This window comes from Choloepus didactylus, chromosome 5, assembly GCF_015220235.1.
Source record: "Choloepus didactylus isolate mChoDid1 chromosome 5, mChoDid1.pri, whole genome shotgun sequence".
Taxonomy (NCBI): Eukaryota; Metazoa; Chordata; class Mammalia; order Pilosa; family Megalonychidae; genus Choloepus; species Choloepus didactylus.
In genome coordinates this window covers 104813939-104819938 of record NC_051311.1, presented here as the reverse complement: position 1 = coordinate 104819938, position 6000 = coordinate 104813939, and the positions used below count along the sequence as shown (strand labels likewise).

The 6000-nt window shown below is 41.3% G+C and overlaps 1 protein-coding gene across 3 annotated transcripts in view; it reads left to right on the top strand.

Moving 5' to 3' along the window:
* The first annotated feature begins 1354 nt into the window (after positions 1 to 1354).
* Positions 1355 to 6000, top strand: part of STEAP4 (STEAP4 metalloreductase) — a 33012-nt gene continuing 28366 nt past the window's right edge. For all 3 annotated transcript variants that reach the window (XR_005217014.1, XM_037836604.1, XM_037836602.1), the window contains exon 1: positions 1355 to 1459. The gene's annotated coding sequence lies outside the window, so the exon portion shown is untranslated. The remainder of the gene's footprint in view (positions 1460 to 6000) is intronic.

Below are 6000 nucleotides of genomic sequence, written 5' to 3'. Positions count from 1 at the left end.
TTCTGGTTGTAAGTCTTGGGTTCAGTGTTCTAAGAATCAAGTTTTCTGTACCCACAAGGCTTAAGGCCATATGACAGATGTGGAGAAAGTCACCAAAGCTGTGTTTACCAACCCTGAGCCTCTTAGGGACACCCCAGCAAGCCTTCTCCCAGGTTACACACCCTTCTTTCACCCTGTGGGTACTCAAACTAAGACAATTAGATGCTATAAAATCAATGAATATGTTTTTTAAAAAAAGTTTTCTATGGCCAAAGATTACTATCAAATGGTCTTTTTTGCAAAATAAAATAACTGGCAGTAGATTCAATACTTAATAAATACAAGATATTTTGAGTACCTTTTACATGCAAATCACCGTGCTAAGTGCGGTACAGAATTCCAGGCTGAGGAGAAGAGAGTGGCACTCTCTGAGTCTGCAGCATAGGGGGGGAGACTTGAGAGACATAATAACTATCAATGAGAGGCAACTTATCCTAACTGCTGTGTAGAAGCATGAACTATATTCTATGGGAAAAGAAAAGATTAGTTGCAACTAGTGGCTCGGAGAAGACATCTTGGAAGACATAGGGGTCTGAGCTGACTCCACAAGATGATGTGGGGAAAGGTGGCTCAAGCGTTCTGGGGTCCAGCCTCTGCGTGGCTGGGCATCTTCTCCTTGCAAGCACCCAGTGGAACTAAAGACCCCATGGCTGGGTGAAAGATAGACTAGGAGGTCACTGGGGTCTAGACAGCAGGAGTTGGAGAGTGCAGAGTGCTTTGCCCCATAGGTCATTGTGGTTACTTAAATATAAAATCCCCTTGGCTGTGACATTTGAGCGCCTCCTAAATAGAAAGACATACCAATTGCATATATGTAAACTGGAGGAACAATGATGAGGCATCGCAATATCATCAGCATCCCTCTCTTTCCTTTGGCTTTCTTTTGAACGATTTAATGTGCCTAAATTAAGACTCCCAAACTCAAGGTCATCCAAGCTCTGGGCCCCTCCGAACTGAGACAAAATGGCAATGGGAGAAACATCTATTTTCCTAGCACGGGTGGCATTTTCTCAGCTACTCAAAGAGGCCTGTCTCCTCCAGGAAAGGGGTCCTCCTGGGCCTCTACAATCCTCTGTGAGGATCCCAGGGGCTCTGGGAAAATCCTTTATAACCCCCGATCCCGGGGATCGGCATCAGTATCTGTAGCAAATAGGAGCAACAATGACAGGAAGTTCTGGTCATTCCAGCTGCCCAGGGGACTCCCTAATTGAACTCTTCCGGGAATCGCTTTCTTCACCGCTTCTCTTGCGAAATCTAGCGGGCTCTCCCTCCCCTCTCCAGCTTCTTATACTGGCGAGCGCGGCCAGCATCTGCACTGAGCTGCCGGCGACGCGAAGCTTCCCGCTCCGGTCCTGGCCGCGACGCGAACCGGCTGCCGCCACGCCGGACCGCAGCCGCCTTGGAAGCGCCTCTCCCGCAGGTGGGTCGCGTTGCTGGCTCCTGTCCTGTAGCTTTGGCCACCCAGCGCCGCTCCTCCCTATCTACTCCGCCTCAGCCCGCCTGGAGCCCCCGCTTCCGGAACCTCACTCCCCAGTCCACTGGTACTGGGGAGAAGGTGCTCGCAAACTCCCCACCGCTCTCCCGCACTCCTCTCTGGCAAAGGACACCGAGAGTGTGGAGCGATCAGTTAGGCAGTTCTGCAAGCTTCTAGCTGCCTGGAGTTCTATTACTCGTCACTGCCTCCAGACCCGAAAAAGGAAAACCTAGCTGTTTGCTTTCCTCTCTGTGTCTTACTTCTCAGCAAGAGCAAACTTGCAGCGCCCATCAGAAGAAAGCCTGGAAGAGTGTAGCTTTGGCAATCCCTGCGGCAAATCTGAGGCCGCATCTTGGCCAAGAGCTGAAAATTTGTCCTGATACATGCAATAGCTTCTATCCTTGATCATGATTTACATTTCCTTCTGCAGATTAGTGATTGCTTTTCCAGAGAAATATTAGTTGGAATGGAATTTATTGTAAAGAATAAATAGTCTTAGTTCCGTGTTAGTCCAGAGACAGGAGGCAGATAGTTTTTTTCTCTGGATGGTAATTCAGGAACTTTCTTTAGAAGTAGAAGGTAAATTAGATGGAGAATGAGGGGAGGGACAGTAAAGGGAGGGCAGAATTCTATTCCTGGCTCTAACTAGAAGTTCATCCTCTAGTTCACCCACACATGCAAAATAAAAGGCTATTAGACTAGGTGATCTGCAAAGTCCAATTCTAACAAGGTGAAAAGCTATGAGTAAAGATGCCTGTGGGTTTGAAATAAATTGAATATCTCATTAATGCTAAGTAGAGCCCAGTAATTGCTTTTTCCATAATAATGCAAGTTTCATTTTCATAGGGACACTACCCAGTGTGGAGGGAGAGTCCCTTCCCTCAGGAGAATCTTAGAGTTCTATCACATTTATCATTCAGGGAATAATACTCTTGGCTTTCAAAACCATACTTTAGCCTTGCCATGTGAGAATGTCCTATTCTCTATAATGGCAGTCATATCAATGTCACTCACATGAAAGAACATTTTTTCTGATACAGTAGATGTAATTTTATAAAATGGCACATTTATTTGAAGCAGTAACTTTTTTGAGATATGGCCTTTTGCAAGGCCCCCCGTTTTTCAGAATGCTGTGATTTAGCACCGTATGGAATTCTACCTGCGTGTATTCTCCCTGCATGACAAACACTGCCAACCCAGAAAACAGGATGCAGCACTCCCTATTTATCAGGCTTTGAAGTTTTAAAGTAAATGGTACCTGTGTATGGAGAAATTGGGTCTTAGCACTTTCTCCATTTTTCAACATTTATGGTTTTGCTGAAAATTACACAGCAATTGGAGATTCAGAAACCAACTTATACAAGGCCAGTCCTCTAACTTGACAACGATTTCCAGACCTCCGCCTTGCTTAAGCCTTCTAACAGTTATTTAGAAGGAACCAAATACATTTTTATAAGTCTGTTAATAAAGTGGAAACCCTGGGCCTTGAACCTTATTGTAAATAACTTCAAAACAAAATAAGTTCATTTTTTTAATAGAAATTTAAAGTTAAAAGAGCCCCAAGTGGTCACTCTTTGCATTACCCTGAAGAACTACACCTAAATCATCCTATCCCAAGGATACAGAGTCTCCTTTTAAAGGCCTCCTGAGTAGCTGATTCTGCAGTCACCCTTAGAAACTTATTCCTGTGTTTCATGATCCTTACCATCCAGTTCTCTTCATACTTATTTAGATCTTTTATCAGCTGCTATTTAAAAATCATTTTATTTTAAAATCTTAAGAAGACTGATAAGCTGAGGCACCAAAAAAATTACGTGTGTGTCTATTAATTCTTCAAAGCTTTCAAAGCTTGAAGACTTGCTAGGGCAACTTGTAGCTAGTTTCCTCTGGGTTGTCCTCCTCCAGGGAAGTTTTGTGTTTTGTCTTCATCTAAATCTGCCCATAATTCTGACTGTAAGAATCTAGAACAGGCTGTGGATTATGAAGTTTACTGAGTGGGGTTTTCTTTTTTGAAGTTGTAGGTAAGCCAGGTAATAATAAAAATATGATTTTACAAACACAAGGCCTTGAAATTACTTGTTTGAACTTGGTTCTTTATAGATCCAAAGTGAAAGGTTTATCATGAAGACTTCCTGAGCAGTTGCATACACTGTGTTAACCTACTCAGATATTTTGAATGACTTTTAGGTCATTTCCAAATGATTTGAATTAACACTTGTCTTTTTACAGAAAAGAAATCAGTCCTGGAAGGAATAAAGTTAAGTAAATAACTAAAGGATAATTAATACTTAAAACAACATATAATAATATATTTGGCCTGCATATTATAAACACTTTGTTCTTCCATAATCATTAAGGAAATGAGAACAAAGAATGTTTTCGCTGTTCGAAGATCATCTTTCAGAAATATATCACTGCAAAAAAAATATGTAATATTTTACTAACAGAAGTATTTCCACTGTAAAGTAATTAGGCATGACAATGACATCCTAATCTAAATTCATCTCTACAATGTTCTCGAAGAGTTTATTCAGCCATGTGTGGAGAGGTCTTGCTGTATTGTATGTTGACAGTCACATATTTCTGAAAAATTATTTTGGTCAAAACATGTTTCTATTAAATGTAGACTATATGATCTATCCTGAAGTTAGGATGAAGTAGAATTCACTTTTCATCTTAACAGGAAGGAAAATGTATACAAAGTGTACTTTTGAAAATCTAGAGACTGTAATTCTGAATTAAAAGAAGGCTAAGAAGTAACTTAATATAACTATACAGCACACCTCCTACATGGTTATTTATAGAACACAGACCAGATATTCTCTTTGGCCCCAGGACCAAAACTTACAGAAAAAAATTACATCAAGAAGGGTTATGAATAGACCCAATAGAAAACATTTTGACCTCTAACACCTGAATTAAAATTTGCACACAGAGTGTAAGGAAGATTGAGGTCAACACCTCCTAAAATCATTATACAGGACAGAAAGAGAGAGAGAAAAAGGAAAGAGGGAGGGAGGGAAGAGAAGGGAAGAAAGCAGAATGGAGGGAATTGAAGAGGAGAGAAAAGGAAGGGAATAGAAGGAAGTAATGCATGAAGGAGGAAGGAGTGGAGAGGGGCAGTATTTTGAATTTTGAAATGTTTATGGTTTTAAGCACCCCAGTTGAAAGAGACTGGGCAATGTCACTTTGGGTAGCGAGATGATCCTATCCACCAATGTTATGCTGGCTCCTTTTGTCAATATTGCTCTTACTAAAGATTATAGGGAAAGGCTTGCTCAGCAGACTTAAAGAACAGAGCGGGCACCTCTAAGCATGTCTGCAGTAGTGATGCCACCTGCACTGAGAAACACGTGAATAGGAGGAGGGCAGTTACTGGCCAACACTAATTATACATCTTTCATCTATACCTGCCAATTTTACAGGGTGTGAAAACAGTTTGGAGCCCAAGTTAAATGGTGGCTGAGCAATTTTGCACAGAGTTTGGTAAACTTTCTTGACCCGCTTCCCCGGGCTGATCGTTACCCCTCCCCTGGGCTCTGATCCACTCTGCATATTGCACTGCCCACTGCCATGGCCCTCACATGCTGCCTTGAAGCAGTCTGATTTTGAGTCTGCATCCCCCCAAGACCAGGGCTCCTTGTGGACAGGGACGGTCTAATTTATCACTTTATCCCTCTTGCCTAGCACAGTGCTTGGCACAGAAAGGCTGTTCAGTAAACCTCTGTTGGAAACATAAAATCTGAACAAGCCATTGTGAATAACACATTTTTATTTTTGGAAGATGATGACCATTATAGGCTAGTAGGTAATGAGTATGGGTGGCTCCTACACTGTAATAGTTAACAGGGTGAAACTGGCAAATTTCAGCTGTCTGCCACATTCGGGGAAAAGCCTGAGATCGCTTTGCACAGTGATTACAGAATATATAATTGAAATTTTATTGTTATAAAAAATTATAAATTGCAGGAGCTTTGGTGTTTCCTCTCATTAACCTTAATTTTAGTTAGCTTATGCTTCTATACTGGGTATGTTCAATAATAATTTTGTAACTATAATACTTTGGATACTAATTCATTTTAAAGAGTGACGTAATGTGATTAAGGCATTTGACTGAGTTCATAAAGATTGAAATCTTGAACTTTCAAAGGTTCTAATTAGTGTAACTTAAGTAAATCATTTTGGTCCATGTGTCTGAAAACATGGCAGAAGATATGAAGTTTATTAAACAGTTCAAAAGAATGAAAGCATGTCACATCACTCTTACACGCAAAAAATGATCATGTTTCCAGTTATTTTTTATCCAGTACTGTATTAGTTAGGGTTCTCCTTGGAAACAGAATCAACGAGAGATGTCTCTTATTATCAAATTGTAAAAGTGACTCACGCAACTGTGAGAGTGCACGAGTCCAAATTCTGCAGAGCCGTCAACAAGCTGTCAACTCCAAGGAAGACGTCCGGCAAACTCCTCGGGAAACGAACCGACA